The sequence below is a fragment of the Phyllostomus discolor genome, chromosome 10, assembly GCF_004126475.2.
Source record: "Phyllostomus discolor isolate MPI-MPIP mPhyDis1 chromosome 10, mPhyDis1.pri.v3, whole genome shotgun sequence".
Taxonomy (NCBI): Eukaryota; Metazoa; Chordata; class Mammalia; order Chiroptera; family Phyllostomidae; genus Phyllostomus; species Phyllostomus discolor.
In genome coordinates, this window is record NC_040912.2 from 51,612,917 (window position 1) to 51,631,710 (window position 18,794).

An 18,794-nucleotide genomic window follows, 5' to 3' on the forward strand; every position below is an offset into this window, starting at 1 on the left:
GTCCTGAGTACAGCCTCCATATCCTTCCATGGGTGGTAAATTTCATGGTTTATTCTTTTTTTAGAGACTTTATTTGTTTATTTTTAGAGAGAGAAAAGGGAAGGAGAAAGACAGGGAGAGAAACATCAATGTGTGGTTGTCTCACACATGTGCCCCTACTGTGGATCTGGCTCACAACCCAGGCATTTGGTCTGATTGGAAATCCAATTGCAACCCTTTGCAATTGGACAGGCTGGCGCTCAATCCACTGAGCTATACCAGCCAGGGTTCCTGGTTTATTCTTAATGGAAAAAGGGCTACAATTTATCATACTTATGTGGGAAAATAAAAATATTCTGGCCACAAATTTCCAAAACATTATCCTCTTTAAATATTTTGATTGGTACGTAAGTCCAGGCTATGGAGATTTCAGCCCTCTCTATGTATCTCATAATTCATGTAAGAGCAAGTTCACGAAACAATATATAGTATATATTTTCTTAGCCTTTTCCCCTAAGGCAGACTGTCTAAAAAGGGAACTCTTTCAGACACCATATTTTGCCATGTATAATGTGCTCCCATACATAATATGCAACCATGTTTTTGGTCAAAAATTTCAGGAAAAAAATCTTTCATTTTAACTTTTTAATTCAATTTTTTATTCATTTATATTTAACAAACAAGACTGATTATTGTACTCCAGGGTATTAGTTTGCATATGGATATCATTCTTGCTTCTGGAGTTACACTTTTAATGCATAAACATGAATAAAAGAATTAAAAATACTTATACAGAGACTGAATTAGGTCTATCCATGTATAATGCTCATCTTTATATTTCCTTCAAAAATGTGGGCAAAAAGTTTGCATTCTACATGGCAAAATGCAGTGTGTTCCCACGGGAATCCTTTAGCCACGGCTTGTAGAACGACTGTTCATTGATTTGACCAGGCTCTACTGGAGGAGGAAACAGGTCTGACACAGTCCATATTTGCCCCCAAATGTAACAGTGCGTTTTATAAACATAATAAACATTAAGGATGTTTAAGGTGGTCTAATAGTGCAACTGAAACAGCACAGATTATTTGTTTAGACAGACACTGCCCCTCTCTAAGCATCAATTCTTTCCTCCATTAAACAGGTTTATATGCAGGGTTTTTATGATGATCACATGGGCTTCTAAACACATGGAGCATCTAGCACATTATCTGGCAGCCATGATGGCAAAATTGATGTGAATTCCATTTTGTTCATTGCCAGTGCCCTTAGCCTGAGATTTTCACAATTACTAGAAATCTCTGGGAAATAAAATAACATACCTTGCCTTCTCTTAGAAATTATCAGGCCTTTCAACATACATGGTCTCTGTGTACCCTAGTCAGTAGGAAACAATGTCAAACCAGGGGGTTCATTTGATAGCCATCACACTCCCTTTCTTTCCTCATCCTGAGGCATCAACATGAGAAGCACAGGAAGTGCTGCAAGCTGAGGCTGAGGCCTAGCCAGGGCTGAGGCTTGGACTCAGGACTGAGGATGCTTCACGCTGGGAAGGATGTGGTCACACTCATGGTAAGGGGTGTGTGTGTTTATTATCTTGGCTCCAATGACACTGTGGGCTTCCAGGGTTCATTATTAGGTCATCATGTCTTCTGTGGAATTTATATTAGAGACCAAAGAGGAACAGAGAATTTTATGTTACTTGTGATTAAAATTCATTGCCAATAACTGACCCAGTGTAATGATTTTTGTTTTGTTGTTCCTGTTGTTGTGTTTAGGAAATATCTGGGTTTCAAAAGTCTGATCTGATGTCTATCAGTAACTTGCATGTATAAAATGTTATATCTAGATACACTAAGAGAAAATATATGCTCCCTTTATTCTAGTGCCATAAATATTTTCAGTTGCTTTAAGAGTATAGATCAAATTTCAACTCTAAACAAAAAATAGCATTTCTAAGGAAAACCAAATTATGAAAAAATAAAATGTTAGCTCTGGCTGGTGTGGCTCAGTGGATTGAGTTCTAGCCTGTGAACTAAAGGGTCTCCAGTATGATTCCCAGGCTACGTCACATGCCTGGGTTGTAGGCCAGGTCTCCAGTAGGGGGTGCGTGAGAGGCAACCACACACTGACATTTCTCTTCCTCTCTCCCTCCCATTCCCTCTCTAAAAATAAATAAATAAAATCTTTAAAGTATAAAACATTAGTTTTACAAAAACTTCTCAACCAATCTGAGAAATGGTGGAACAATTCACATTTGTGAAAAGCATTGTGAAGAGAAAATAAGTGTTTGTAGCCATAATGTTCTGTCTTCCCTACCTGTGTGCCCCAAAACCAGACTCAGGAAGAGATTGGGACAGGAGGAGAAGGGAGCCTCTCAGAGTGTTACTAAGGGAAACAGGTGGCTCAGAGCCCAGTGCCCAGACCAGTCATTTCTGAGTTTGCTAATTGGTCAACCATATGGAAGCTTTAAATATAATTGTATGACACACAAAAAGCAGTCTTTCACCCTATGTTTTTTTAGATATAAGAAACTTTCAGAAAGATTATTTTTCTTTTTATTGTTTTATCAAGATAAAACTGTTGATAAAGTGGGTTTCAGTGAAAGAGGTTGATTTCAGTGAAAGAGGTTGATTTCAGTGAAAGAGGTCATCCAAGTTGCCAAAGTTGCTATGACCTGATGTCACCATTTGACTTTTCCAGATGAGGGTTATCACTATTCTCTCTGTCCACCAAACCCTCAGGACTTACACAGGTCAAACAATTCTATGAACCCCAACACACACACAGACCTTTGCTCTGGATGCATACTGGCCTCAGTGCCTGGGGAGTTCCCTTGCTTGTCATGGAGGTGGGAGAGCTAAGTCCTGACCTCCTCATCAAAAGAAGATAGATGTTGCCATGTCACTCCCCCAGGGCTCTTTATTGAAAGTCTCTTCAGAATCAACACCCCTACAGATTCTCTAGATCTCTTGTAGCCAGGCTAGCAGTAGTGAATGACCACAGGTTGGAGTTTTCAATGGATAACTCATGATGCAGAGATGTTCTGTCTGGAGATACATTGGTATCATTCAAATCAAGGAACTAAGATCACATAGAGAACTCAGCTCAAATCCAAAACTAGGTATCCCAGCATTGCTCTGTGTTCAGCCTGCTTCAGCAAACAGGTTGAACAGAGAGGAAGGAAATGAAGGATGTGGAATCCACTGAGCTTCCGGATTTCACCTGCTGTTTTCATGTACACTTTCCTTAAATGGATGCCAATAGACTGAATCACAGAACATTGAACTGTTAACTGACATTCTGTGTGGGCACCTACATATATTAGAGAAAGGTGAAAATAAACACCCTCCATTAGAAATTTCATAAGTCAATTAATGCTCTGTGTAGAGGTCTCCAAATTGCCCCACAAAATCATTTATCTGCTTTTGATTTTTTATTATATGGCTATGGCCTCCTCTATTAACCTGTTCTCTCCAAACTCAGGCACAATCGCTTCCAATCCACCACAGGCCCTAACGCTCATATTCTCACCACAAAGATTATTTCATTTCTGAGCAACTCTCAGGCTGTTACCCTTGAGGTCAAGAGTATACCTGGGAGAATTTCAAATTCAGGAAACAAAGTTGAACCACCTTTCACATGAGTGCTTAATCCAGTCACCACTATTGGTTTAGAAGTCCCTCGTGCTCTTTTCCATTTACCTTTGGATGACATTTCTGTACTCTCCAGCAGAGTGGGAGTGGGGGAGTGCGGCATCAAACACAATAAATAAGGAACATGTCTTCATGTTCCATCTTATTTTTTCTGGCTCAATAAACAGTTCTTGTTGTGCCTACTTTTTCTTATAAAAAAACTAAAATCCAAAAGTCAGAAAAAAATTGATTGCATAATGAAATTGTAGAGAATTCTTTGTACATTGTCTCTAAGTGAACACTGCAGGTATGATTTCAAGAAACTTAATGTGGCTCTGGGGATAGAACCTCATGCTTCAAGTGACGTAAAAACTCAACACTAAGCATATAATGGATGGTTAAATACTCTGTTTTCCCATAATATCCCATTCAAAAAGCTTTGTTTTATACATTCCTCTGGGACCAAAAATACAGATTTTATAACCAACAGATCTGGATTCCGATCCCAGACTTGCTTTATTATCAAATCACTTATCAAAGTGTTACATTTGTATCTATAAAATATCTATAAAACTGAGATAATGATAATACTAGTTATCCTTCAGTATGATTATAAGGATTAAATAACATGAAGTATATAAAGTGCTTAATAAAGTATATAGCACATGAGGAACATTCAATAAACAATACCTATTATTGTAATATTCTTATAAAATCATTAAGTTACATTTCCTTATTTTCATATAGAACTGAGCTATTTGATAGAATGGCATTAGTCAATTATATACATGTAAACTAATTATTTGTTTTTCTGTGTTTGAGTAAAGAAAAATAGAGTCAAAGAAATCTTATGAATGACAGACTACAAATTGTAATTCTAGAACTTTCAGAATTATAACTACAGATTTCTGGTAATTACTCTGTAGTTAATTTATCAATTTAAAAATGTGACAGGATTACAGTAGAATAAAAATTGATCAACATGTGATTGAAGCAGTTCAATGTTGACTTGAAGGTGGCCAGAAAATAAATTAAGTAATTACAGAAAGAGAGATCAATTACAAATGTGGGAGTGTGGATTTTAGTTGACAGAAAACTGGCAGACATTGCTCTAGTCTCTGTCTTTACTAAAAGCCTGTATTATTTCACCACTTTGCACTTTTGTTTTAAAGAATATTAAGAACACAGAGTTGAAATAACCATAATATTGATTCATCTAGCTCTATAAACATATATAAAACACTATAATCAAAGATCTTTTTATGTTATTTATTTTATTCCATTTCAGTGTTGATAATTTACTTAGTAAGTCAACAGATACCTATGAATCCATCATTTAACCCAATAAAAGCAGCATTACAAATAATCTACATGCATGATTTCATTAAGTTCATCAACTAGAAAAGTACAGAATTTAATTATAATCTCTCAACATTGTTTCATTTCCTGTTTTGTCACTGAAGGAACAGTGGCACATCATGTTCTGTTAGAGATGGGATCTTGTTGGGTTACTGGAGAGTGAAATTAAACAAACTAGATAAATATTCTTTTTTCTTCCCAATTTGTTATACTCTTTTGGGAGCAAACATAACCCATTTATGTGACTACTTGATTCCTTCTTTCTACTACTCCACATAGACCCTCCACCACTGTTTACCTTCTCTTATTCCTTGTGAATTGGACCCTCATGGGCTGTGGTAGTGGTCTTCCTTTTCCTCTGGTTGTGGTTTGGAAGCAGTTAATAGAAGCACCAGCAGGAGGATGGGAAGTGGGAAGAGAGTGAGGTAAGGATTTCCTTGGGGAATATATAGTACTTTCTGCCCATAGCCAGGGGCTTATGTCCAGGAACCAAGAGGTGGAGGTAGAGGTGGAAGAGGTCATTGCCTCTTACACCAATTAACCCATGGGAGGAATTTGCTTCTTTTTTCCCAGAGCCCTAGATCCACAGGCTTATAGGCACAAGGTAGGAATTCTTTTGTCAGGTTAACAGTCACAATTTCTTTGAAATACAACTTCCACTGACCAAAATTATGTGAAATCAGACAACAAAGACGTTCATTTATGTAATCTGTAGGGGTCAGCCTCTTGGAGCCTACAGCAGGGTGGAAAACCAGAGAAAGTGGACCTTGGATGGGAAACACAAGACATTTAGCAGAGTCCACACTTTTGCCCCTCAGCATGCACCCTTGTCCTTTGACTGGGTGAGAAATCCATAGCCCTAAAATAGGGGATGTACAGCATCTTAGTCTGGAGTCTACCTTCTTCTCACTCTCCAGGTGAAGTCTGAATGAGGATGGTTTTCTAGCAACCTTCCAAGAAAGGTAGAACATCATGTTCTCAGGCAATGAAAGCGCTAAACAACCTACTAAAGGAAACATGATCATGTGCCACAGTGTGTGCTGTTCTACTTGTGACTATGTCATTACTATATCTGCATGTGGACAAAAAAGGAAGTTAAGAAAGCAAGAAAGTTATAGTAGAGTGTAAATAAGAAGACTGAGTTTTTTTCCACTATCTAATACTTCCTATTTATTCTGCTGAGGTAATAAGAGACATAGCCCAATAAACTATCCAAATCATTAACATGGTCTCTATCTTGGCAGGTGGGATCAGTGGGAATCAGAAGAGGTTTTATTTTGTAAAAAAACACAAAAGTGCTAGAAAATAGGGGAGAAAAAGGGGTCAAGACACAACCCATTAGAGGCCTTTTTAAACATCAAATTTCACATGTTGTCTCTAAGTCTTTAATATTATGCAGAGATATTTTCAATATTATGAAACAGGTTACTTCTGTTTAAAAATTAATTTTAAAATAAATTTTAAAAATAATAAGAGTTTCTATTAAACAATTTAGAAGCTACAAAAATTTCATAGAAAAAATATCCATGATCCCAAATTTCAGAGGTGATCACTCAAAGATGTGCCCTTTCCTGTACCCCAGGCTGCCTGTCTGAATTCTGAGGGCTGAAAATAAAGACCACCCAACACAAATCAGATAACATGGGTTTCCAAGTGGGCTTAATATTTCTTTTAAATTATGATCTTTATAAGATACTTACTAGGTAAAAGACATCACTTTTCCCACAGTACTAGCAATTTTTTATGAAAACAGTGACTTTGAAGATTTTCTTAGATTTTATTCAGCAACATTATATAATCTAACTTATTTTATTCATTAATTAGATTATACAATGTTGTTTCCATTGTGCAGAGTGATTGCATATACACCACATTAGGTATGATAGAAAACAAGTTGAGCCAAAGTTATCAGAATATTTTAGACATTCATCTCTAAAAATTCAGCACCCATTAATTAATGTGGCACTTCAGTAATGATCAAAATTTTACTCTCATTTCAACAGACATTAATTGAATACTGTACTCCATTTAGCACTGTACACTCTAGCAAAATGCCAGTGTTTCTATGACTCAGCAATACGAATAACCACTGAGTTGGCAAATATTTACTTTGGACAGAACTGGTTTGCCTCTGGTGTTTGTGTGGACAAAGTGCCCTTGGTGAAGCCCTCCTTAGCCAAAAGAAGAAGGTCAGGAGGAGTAAATGCCTCCAAATATAGAATTATTTTTCCCCAAATAGGGGTTGTTTGCTTCATGCCTACAGCCACTCTCCTCCAAAGCTGAGTGCAAGTCAAAGCTGTTGAGGAATCACATTTGAAAACTGAGACAATTAAACAAGCAGCTTGCAGCCATCTAGTAAATCTTCTCTTCCCTAAACCAAGGACAGTTGAGTAAATGATTTGCACATTTCCTACCCAACCAGAGGGTAAATAGCTTGCATTATCTATCAGTGAGATAGATAGCAGAAATCCAATTAGTACCATTTGCCAACCACAACCAAGGATGGATGTGTTTAAGGGAATAAATCTCACTTTTGTACATCAGCATAAAGCTGATGAATTTTCTTTTGAGGTCCTCCCCAAGACCTCCCATAAACTCCCAGCCTTTTAAAAACCTCAAAATAAAGTTCCCCTGTGCTCTCTCCCTCCCAGGAGCATGCCTGTGACTTTCCCTTTGCCCTCTTCTCCCCTCCCCCCAGACATGCATCAATCCTATGCTCTAAGGGACACACCCCATCAGACTTGCAACCAGGGATAAATACCAACAACAGCTCATCCAGGGCTAACCCCCTGATCCTTTCCCCAGTGCTGGCACCCCTTTCTCTGACACCTTAGGACTGAGACAATTTCTGTCCAGTTGGAACTGTGAACCTATATCCCTATTGTCATGTTCACTAAGCAATTAGAACAGCTTCATTCTGATGAATCAATATAGTGCTGTCGGGACCAATCCCACAATGAGGATTTGTAGGCCTCATTTGTGTTAAGAAAATCCATATTGGAACTTCAGCCTAAGTGTGTCAGCTCCCTCTAGTTCCCCAAGTGTGATTTCTCTTTCCACCAAAGACTGTAGACTGTGGTTCCAGTGTGTGGCTGGAGCTGACACACTAAAGATGTTTCACTGGAGCTGGCTGGTATTTCTGCCTCAGCTGGCCATGAGGTATTACCTGGCAACAATATGGGAAATATTCTGTCATGAATTATTAGAATTTCTTAGGATTTCATGACCTTGAACTCAATGTTTATCTTCTATATTATTTTGAGACCACAATGAGGCAGGTCAATAGTGCTTATAACACACTTCTATATCAAGAGCACTTGTAGAAAGGCCTGGAATATGGTAGGCATTTAACAAATATTTATGGAACAACTTATCATGTGTGTGTTTTGGAAGATTCACACAAGAGTATCAGTAAAACCGAATTACACAATGTGTGTTCTTTCCAAAGAAGACTGAAAGAAGCTGTTGGTGAACAGAATTCTCACATAGTTAAAATGGGAAGAAACATAGTTGGGAACCAGTGACTCTAGTGCAAATCCTTACTCATCACACTGGACTGAAAGAGGGGTTGACAGTGGAGACGAGAGGAAGGCAGACTAGGTGAGCAGAGGGGACCTGATTCAGGTCTCTGTGCCCTGTGCTGCTCTGTACCCCCTGGCGCCTCCCAGGAAGCAGCAGCATTTCCTGCTAGTGCTGTGGCAGGGTTGGGCCAGGCACATTTTCCAGGGAAGTTGAATGTGGCCCAGGAACCTCCACCAAAGCTTTGCATCATGCTTGCTTTTCCCACAAGCTCCATGGCTGCCAGGTGCATGGGGACTTCTGGGAACTGCTGGCTCAGACGAGGTCTTCGTGGCTGCCAGCCATGCACTTTCTTTCCCCGTGAGTGGTTCAGTCACGGGGCTGAGTCTGGGGGCCCAGCTCTGGGCAGCCAACAATGTAATCTAGGAAAGTCTGTGTTGAGAGAAGATGGACTTTCTGAAGAAGGAGCTGCCAGAAGGGGCACTTTGGAGAGTTTGAAGTGAGACCTTATAATTCTGTGGGATGAATTGCTTTGGTAAAGACAGAATGGCAGCTTCGTTCAAAGCACTGCCACTTGAGGAAAGTCGCTATAGATGGGAATAATAATGCTTACTCTGGATTTGTGACCCACCATGTGCCAGGGATTGTGTGAAGCTGTTTGTTTTTTTTATAAATAGATACCTTTTAAGTCAGTCTTAAATACCAGAAATCTTATAACAATTTAATCTTTATATAATATTGGGTTGGTTGAAAAGTCTGTTTAGTGTTTTCCATAAAAGACATATTTTCACCAATAACTTTATTGATTTGGATATTTTGAGTATGTCTGCCATCTCACACATGGCATAACATTGATTGTTCTCAGTTAATGTTTTGAAGTGATCGCTATCAACTTTAACTGGTGCCATGGAGCATCCTACAGAGAGAAATCTCTACCACCAATCTTTGCAAACCACTTTTGATACATTTGATCAGTCACAACACCTTCTCCACACACTGCACAAATCTTTTCTTGCATTTCAATTGTGTTTTTACCTTTTTGAAATAATAACTCATAATATGCTTGAAATGTTGTGTATTGTCCTCCATCTTCAATGCTAAAGTAGCTACACAAAAATTCACCAGTTTTGATAAGTTTGTTTTCATGCACACGATATGACAGCTGTCACAATACAATGTAACAAATATTTTGAATGAATTTAAAGACATCTAAGTGCTACTAGAGCCATCTTATAGAAAAAAAACAAATGAACTTGTTGGCCACCCCCATATTCAAAGTAGTTATAATCAACTACATTTGACAGATGAGATAATCAGCATCTTTAAAATTTCACTGCTCAGGGTCACATAAGAAGCAAGTAATGAATTCAAACTGAGGATTTGAATTTGTAACAAATTCCAAACCCAGTCAATATATATGGAATTTCTTTTTAAACTGTAAAGTATAATGGACCATGAAGAAAATTTGAGGAAGACTGCAGAAATTTAGAATAACTCTCACAAGCAAAGAGCATTTATTCACTTTTTAAGGTGAAGCTCCAAAATATTAGAAAATTCTTCTAGCACAATTAATAGTTGATTGCCTTCTGTAAAATACTAATTTTTAAAGGTCACAAACAGAAATCACTTATCCATTAGGCGATAACAAATACCCTTTAATGAACATCAGACATTGTACATATTTCTTTCTCGCTTGCTAGCATGAAGTAGTTCTTACTCACCCACATTTTGCAGGTGAAATAGAGGCTTAAGTAGGTTAAGTGACTTGCTGATGTTGCCTAGCTAATGAAGACTGCACCAAGAATGCTAACCAAGCTGACAGTCTCCTGAGCCTGTGCCCTAAATAATCTGTTTGGCTGTTTGTGATTCAGGGATTAATTTGTGTATTCATTGGTTTGTTGCATTTCAGTGTAAAATGTGATGTTCTTATACTTCCTGTTTGTTTTCAATTCCATGCTTCCTGCTTAAAAGGTGCAGTATTTTGATCGCATGAGTTACTTACATGAACTTCTGGCATCCCCTCCTGGCCATTGGAGGTGTTATACCTATTATATTCCTCTGTATTGGAGCCCCAGTAAGTGGTGTCTCTGAGCAGCAAAGATTCAGCAAAATGAATGAAAGTGCTGTGAAATGCAAGTCAGGAATCACATTTTACCAATTGTATTCTTCATGCGCTTATTAGTGGTAGGTAAGAAACTCTTCCTTGCAAGGCCCCAGTTTCACCTGCTTCAAGTGAGAGGATTGGGTGATATTTTCGGTCCATTCTGGTTCTAATAATTTGTGATTCTGAATTAAACTGATAGTCTAGAAGTGAAACAACAGGTATAATGGAATAAACAATGGAAGCTATCATTTTAATTTTGATCCAACAATAATGCAGTTTGCTTGCTTCCTCTTGACTTGATACTGGTCTAGAAAATTCTAATCTGGAGTGGTTCCTTGACAAAAAAATTTAATTCCTAAGAGCCTTATAACATTTAGGAATTAATGTGATCACCTAGTCTGCTATCTGTTATCCAGCTTAAGCACTACATGAGGCTCTTACTCCTAAGAAGGATGTGAACACAGCCTTGGAGGGAGCCCATGTGCACATGCATGCACACACATGTGCCTTGTATACAAGTACAGTAGATCCCACAGGCTGAATTGTGTTCATTCTTAAGGTAACTGGTTCTGTTCCTGTATAGAAATTAAAGAAACCACCTTTAGTAAATCAAAATACGTATACAAAGTAGAATTCTCTTGGGAATATTTGGAATTTGTCATTCATCTGCACCACCTCATTATGCTTCAGATATATTTTTATAACTTTAGAATGTTTCCATGTATCATGGTTTTTAAAAATCAAAAGGATTATCAACACCATACTAAATATGCCTGTCTCTGGAGGTTGTTTATAGTTTGGAAAATGTGTTAACTAAAACTAGATTCTCATACTTCCTTTCATTCTCACATCACTGAGGGCTTGTGTGGATGCCTGAGCTCCATGCTCTTAAATACAGTGGCAACCTCATCACAGCTTTGCTTGCAGAAGAACACTGCCCTTAGGGGGCAGGCCACCCAAGACCAGCAAATGCTGGTCAAAAATGCAAAATGGCCAGAACCAGTTAGAACCAGTTGGCAGCCAGTCTACCTGGATTTTCCCTGAAGAAGGAAATGTTGCATTTTCCACAGTCACTGAAAACAATAAATAAATTTCCTTGGGTATCTTCATCTTAATTGACTAGTTGAAATGACAAATATCAAAGCTTAAATTAGCATTTTCAACAAGTTATCCCGAATTTAATACTCTCTGAATGTCTCTATGGTATATATTTTGTTTTGTGCTTATTTTTTATCCTTAGTTCTGGTATTTTTTCTGTCATATTTCTCAGTGATGCTAATTAATACCATCATTAACCTGTGCCAGGCATGTTGTATACTTTTATATATTTATTTATTTTTCCCCATGCATTTCCCATTCCACTACTCCCAGGAATGCTCAGTCTGTGTTTGATGTATGCCCTTCAAGCCTACATATCTGTGGAAACTATAGAGTATTGTCTGTGACTAATGCGTTTTTACATTTATATAAATAGATAATCATCCTTGTCTATCCATGTCTGTACCCCTAGTTCACTCCTTCTTTCTGTGTTCATTGTTCCATTTGCATCTGCTGTGTTTTTTTCACCCCTTTCCCAGTGAGGACACTTCAGCTACTTCCTGGGCCTGGTTGTCACCAGCAGGACTGTGATGGACAAGTTTCATGCCCAGTGAGCATTTAATCCCCAGGCTTGCAAGTCACAGGAAGTACACAGACATGTTTTCACTAAATCCTGCCAAGGCACTGTTACCCAACATTAAATATTTAGTGACCCAGTGGCCACGGAGCAATATCTTATTATTCTCAGAATGCTGAAACTGGTCTGATTATTAGGAAGCTGAGGGTCTCTTTACACCTGGGTCCCATTAACATGTCTCCTTCAGAGACTTGCTTATCCATGCCCTTTTGGTGAGCCAAAAAGGAGACTGAAAAGCAGAGGGTTAAAGCATACCTGAGAGCCAGGCTGCCTGGGGAGTGCTTGGCCCTGCCATTGATAGGCACTGCGCACTAATGGAAATAGAACAAATGTCAGTTATTACATGAACTATTAATGTAACAGGGTACAGTCAAGAGGGGGATCCCAAGTAGGGATTTGGAATGGGGTCCAGAACTCAAGGTGTTCAGGAAATATTAGGATGTCCTCATCCCCCCACCCCCACAGGTATGGGTTGGGGGAAGGGATAAATGGAGCAGGGCCTTTGAGAGCTGTTTTGCATAGCAACAGCTTTGCAGCTAACCTCTGGTGTGGTCATTTAACACATCTATAACCTTTAACTGATAATGTTAAATAGCTGTGGTCTGTGCTCTGAGCCAGGGGAATGGAAGTAACTTCCCCACCAAGATGTAACTGGGAGGCAGGTCCCCTGAGTTACAGCGCCTTCGTGGGAGTGCCTGCATGAGAGCTTGAAGAAGATTGGAGAAGATTGGCTCCACGACATGGGGCCAAACTGCCCAGACTCATGATGGCAGCCCAGTAAAGCTAGAAGGATATGGGTGCTGGCAGGTGTAACTGATTGTAGGAGGGGTTGGAAATGGGGCTGCAGAGGAAGATTGATGTGGGGATTTAAACCCAGATGTAGCAGCCATTGAGAGGAGAATCACGCGTCTTTGCCAGAGTGGAGACTCCTGCAGCCATTGTGCAGGGAAGACCATGAGGCTGGAGCAGTGGAGAGAGAACCACGTGGTTTTGGCTGAGTGGGGACCCCCACAGCTTTAGAAGGGGGAACCACCACCTGGCTTTAGCAGACATCCTGGAGACACAGCTGATGGTGCTGGGAACTGAGGGAGGCCTACCAGCCAAGATGGATTACTGAGAAGAGCTGGGGTCTGCCTGAGCTTCAGACTTCTATTCTTTTCCTGAGATATGGTACTCCAGACTGGGCAAAAGGGGGAAGAAAGGACTGTGTGTATGTTTGTGGGTGTTTTAAGGGACTTTGGAATTTTGATGATAACATTAGGTCACTACTTTAAGTGTGTACAGCATTAAATAAACATTTCCTTTCCTTTTCATAAATATCTGGCATTGAGCGATGTCTTTCCTACAGGTGGCAGACATAATGAACCTGGGGTGTTCCTTTGTGGTAATAGTATATCGACCCTTAGGTTCCCCCTTGTTGCTCTGTAACATTAACAGTAATTTGTAAATATTGAAGATATAACGATAAAATAATATACATGATTGAATGATTAAAATTATATTAAGGTTATAGTCATTATTACTGTTATTAGTATCTTATTGACTTGAGTGTATTTTTCTTATGTCTTCTAGACAGTCATCCAGTGTGAATTTTGGCTATTATGCAAATATTCTCAACAAATCTATCATTTGTCTACTAATGTTGTCTAAAGTAATGTACTATTGAAGCAGGAGACAGCATAGAAAGAACTCTGAGACTGCAATACTGTCACTGGCCAGCATTTAGCACCCTGGTTGCCAGGAAATGCCTTTTACCAATTAGGTAAAATAAATAGTAAACTGAGGCAGGGAGGGGGAAGGAGACAAGTCTCACATGCTAACTCAGCAGTCCTGAGCCTGTTCTGATAATATCACCAGGTATTCCAACATCACTAGAAACACAATATTAGCGAGAAAGAAGAAAAGCCCTTGAAATTCTGTGTAACATTTCCACTATCTGGGAAAGAAAGCCTTGAAACTGTGCTTTCATCCCAAGGCATGAATGTGGGAGAGGGTCCCCGGTGCCCAAAGAAAAAGCCCATAACACAACTTTGGTTAATTGCCTATCTCTGGTCACTGTTTTAGGAGGGAGTCCCTGATGCTTACAGAAAAATCCCATAAATAACTTTGGAAATTGCCCCAATTTTAATTAACTGCCTCCTGTCACGTATTTGTTTTACAACAGGATGACCAAATGGAGTCTGGAGCAAGATAAGAATTCAGGCAGACAGACCTCCATTCATCCCTAAATTTGGGTAGTCACATTCCCCCAGGAAAGCTGGCACCACATTTACGAGTAAATCAATATGTAACTTTTTCCCCCTCCTATTCCACCAACTATATAAGTCCTGAGAACAAAGGACTCCCTCTCTCTCTCTGTCTCTGTCTCTCTCTCTCTCTCTCTGTCTCTCTGTCTCTCTCTCTCTTGGCTCAGGGGACTCTTGGCTCTTGGGCCACAGGGCCTCTGGCCACCTGGCTTTAGGCTGCCCAGGGGCTTGCTACCCTGGTCTTCAGCCACTGTTGCTTTTATCACCTTGCTTTGCTCTGAAACTTTCCCTTTCACCCCCTACTCTACCCAGTCCTGTTCTCTTCCATGGAAGTGGACCACTAATAAACTGATTACATACTACTAGGTTTGCTGATATGTAATTCTTTACATGTGTCAGCAAGAAGAACCAGGTCTCTCCTGTCAACGCTATAGTCAAACTTTTTGCCATATATTTTGCATACTTTGGAAACTTGTTTAATATTTATCTCAGTTCAATGTCACAAAAGCAATCTATATTATCTGTAGGAGACCATTCAGCATGGCGTGGGCCCAGCTCCCACTTGTAGATGCATAGGGCCTATGCCCAAGGATAGGTTCTCCTGTGGGCAATCAGGCCTGCAATGTGCCTAGGCTGCTTTGAGTCTTGCTTTTTGCTAAAAATTCCCTTAACCTGATTTGTAGCAAACATTTGCTACTAAGTAACTTCCTAAAATCCTTTCTAAACATTCCAAGGATGAGTGTAACCAGTTCAACTACTTTTGCCTTTTCACCTGCAAATATCCCTGTTCTATAATGTGATTACAGGCATTGGCTCCTTTGTTTTCTGTAAAAGGTAACCATGTAAAGCAACCTGTGCATAGTAAATGAGGACCATCAGGTAACGTACCCAGAGATAGAAATAAAGACTGGTCACGGTCACGGAGGAGGCCTCGGCTTTTGCTCCCCCTGAGAGAAAAGCCATGCTGTCCCTTTTCCTCCACCGGACTTGGTAGTCCATGTGAATGTCTCGTTTCATCCATAATGATGCAGACACTGTGGGCCAGTGTCTGCATCAATTTTCTTCTTTAATTTCAGATTTCAGTCCATTTTGATCCTAGGATTGAGATTTCTGGATTTTCCTGAACTAGTTGGTCACAGTCTCTTGTTCATTTGCTCCATGCACTTGTGTTGAGGTCCCTGGAGCAGATCCAGGATACAGAAAAAAGTAGATAGAGAGTTTAACAGTTGGTGGGGAAAAGGAAGGGCTAAATGGTATCATGATTAGAGTAAATGAATTAAGAGCTGGATAGGTGCAGGCAGAGAAGTGAATTGGTAGAAAAGGCTTAGTTGGAAAGGTGGGACCTGAGCTGTGCCCTGAGGAAGAGGGAGATGCAAAAGCAAACAGGGAGGGGTGGGAGCTCCTGGAGAAGGAGGCTATAACAGGGCCAGCAGAGTGTAGAAAGGCAGTGGGAGGGCAGGATGGAACAGTGAGAAGACTGGGGGACTCCTTTGAAGGATGCAGAAGACAGGAGTTAGTGAAGACATGGAGGGTTTTGAAAACCAAGCAGAGGCGCAGGGATTTGCTATAAGATAAAATAGATATTCATCATCAGTGTATGTGGCGGGAAGAACAAGTGAGGGTAGTAACATTTTTACATGAGGGTATGGTAGAAGGTTAAGAAGAGCAGGCAAGCTGGGGAACAAGGAAGTGGGAAATTAGGGAGACAAGAAGAATCACCTGGTCTTCCTTGGCAGGATGAGGACCTTTCCTAGATGAGGTGGCAGGGATTAAAGCGCAAGGTCTCATGACATTGTGAGGGAGGAAATCAAGGCAGGTGTTTGGTATATGAAAAATGAAGCACAGCGTGGGCTCCCATGTCTCTGGCATTCTGAAAAAGGGGACCACTCCATGGCGTGCTGCAGGGGGCTTTGAGAGACATTTCATGAATGCAAAGTCTTAGTATGTGCATGTGGCCCAATGCACAGTAACTGACTTAGCAAGAGCTTGATAAATGTTTAGTGAATAAGTGAACTTGTGGACTTGGAGCACTTATCGAACAATCTAAATGAAACATTCTCCGGACAGCTGAAGTACAAACTGATGGATAGAGATTGATATTGTCCCACATCTTGCCCCACTCCAGCACCCACTGGGAAAAGCAAAATAATAATAATAATAATAATAATAATAATATAATAATAATAAACCATGACATTGAAGAAACAATCAGAAAGGTAGGAAAACAAGGAAAATATCTTGGAATCTTAGAATTTCAAGAAGCTTGGTGGCATCATCAAGGGCCACAGAAATCACTTTGTGGTCACTGATCGGATTTTGGAGAGCAGAGCATGAGGACACAGAGTTTAATAATATGTGTTGACAGGGGGAGAGTAGAAGGGCATCAACCATTTCAGCATTATTTATTTGGTTTTATGAACAATTTATCTCACCCCTGCTGTGTGCCAAGGAATGCTGCCCGTGAACAGCCAGGGTTCACCCACCCTGGTGCTACATGATGGGATTATCATGAAGTTGATCTGAAACAAGCAGGGTCAAGGATGACCAGAACCACCTAGCTCTTGAGTCTCTAAGTTTTCTAAGAGAACTTTGGTCATTATCTTCTCCATGCAGCTGTCAAATGTCCAATTCAACAGATCTGGGAAGAGGCTGCATCACGCTGGGAAGATAGGAGCTACACCACCACACACGGAAACTGATCGCTCATCTCCACAATCTGTCACAGAATGTTTGTGAGGCTTTTAGTTAGGTTTCAGGTAAAATCCAGAAAACAGCTTGGGCTCCCTTGAAAAGAGTGGTGGAATCCTGGCAAGGCAAATCAGTTCACTTCTAGGGCTTCAAGGTGCTCAACCATGCAATTTGTGTGGAATAAAGCCCGGAGCTTCAGTCATTTTTTAAACTCATTCATTTATCACAACTTTTGCAGTTTCCCAAGGGCTTTTTCTTTAATGGACCATCAGAATGAGCCAGGGAGTCATGCTGGAATTTTCTTATAGCTTGATTATAGGTTTCTTCATGTCATAAGAGAGGACTCCACGTTCTAAACACACACTTTCCCTGGAGCACAGAGTGGGTATGGTGTTCCACTCACTCAGAAGCTGTCCAGCTTTTCAGAAAGAGCAGTCGTTGGTGGAAGCAATAACAGCACAGTGCCTGGAGCTGTTCCTATCCCAGGGCCCTAGCTAGGCTGAGATATTGTTAAAAATTCAAATTGCCAGAGTGTTTTGCTGAGCAAGTATATACATTGCTCAGATTTAAATGTGTGTCTGTATGTGGTAGGAATGCAAGAAATGTGTATGTTTCACAAAACCCACAAGCTTTCTTTCTCTAGTTCTTTGAAGGTCCTTTAAACTATCTGAAGTTCCGAATGGCACTGGGTTTGTAAGAGAAATCTTAAACTAAACTACAAAGGGGAGGCTTCATAGGACTTAGTGGGTCTTCCGCATTTTGGAATAAAGTGTAGCTACCAACACCAATATATGACTGGGTGACACGCCAGGGTGGTTTGGTGGCCCAAGAACTTGAATTAAAGTAACTAAGAAAGGGAAGTGATAGGATCTTTCAAACTAATAACCGCAGGAAGTCCTTGAAACTAACTACTAACAGGTCCCTCAGAAAATTCACTGAAATGTAAAACATGTTCCTTCCTTATCTATAGGCATTTCTGGAGAATGCCACTATCTCATTCTCCTCCCTCTCATCCTCTTAATTTTCACTGCTTTGGGAAATTTAGGATCTTGAAAATTAACAAATAATCTGATTTCCTTATTTGGTGTTAATTTTTTTCAAATGCTATACACTAGGACAAAGTAGCTAATTAAAAGCATGTCATTTTTGAAGAATTTGTTAAATTCCTCCAGGAATGTTATGAGTGTGGGCTGTACTTATTGAAGGAGTTATGTCCTGCCCAGCTGTGCACTTCAGGAGTCAGTTTGGCAGGAGCAGGAGAGGAATTTCAGAAGAGCTTTTCCAGGCAATGAGCTTGTAGAACATCAGGTGAATTTATTTAAGAACTACTTTTTCACTCTTAGTTTTCAACTTCTCTTGTGTACTCTTAATGCCAGGAATGAAATCTACTATAAATCTTACAATGCTGCATGTTATTTATTAAGTTATTAGTTATGCTGCTGGGCAGTGCATGTTGTTTTCTTGTACCAGACTAGAATTCATGATGATCCAGCTTCCCTATAAATTAGCCCTTGGAAAAATCTTGGGTCAGTAATTGCTATTTCCCTAATAACATTTAAACATCAGAATCAGAAATCCATCTGGAGATTTCA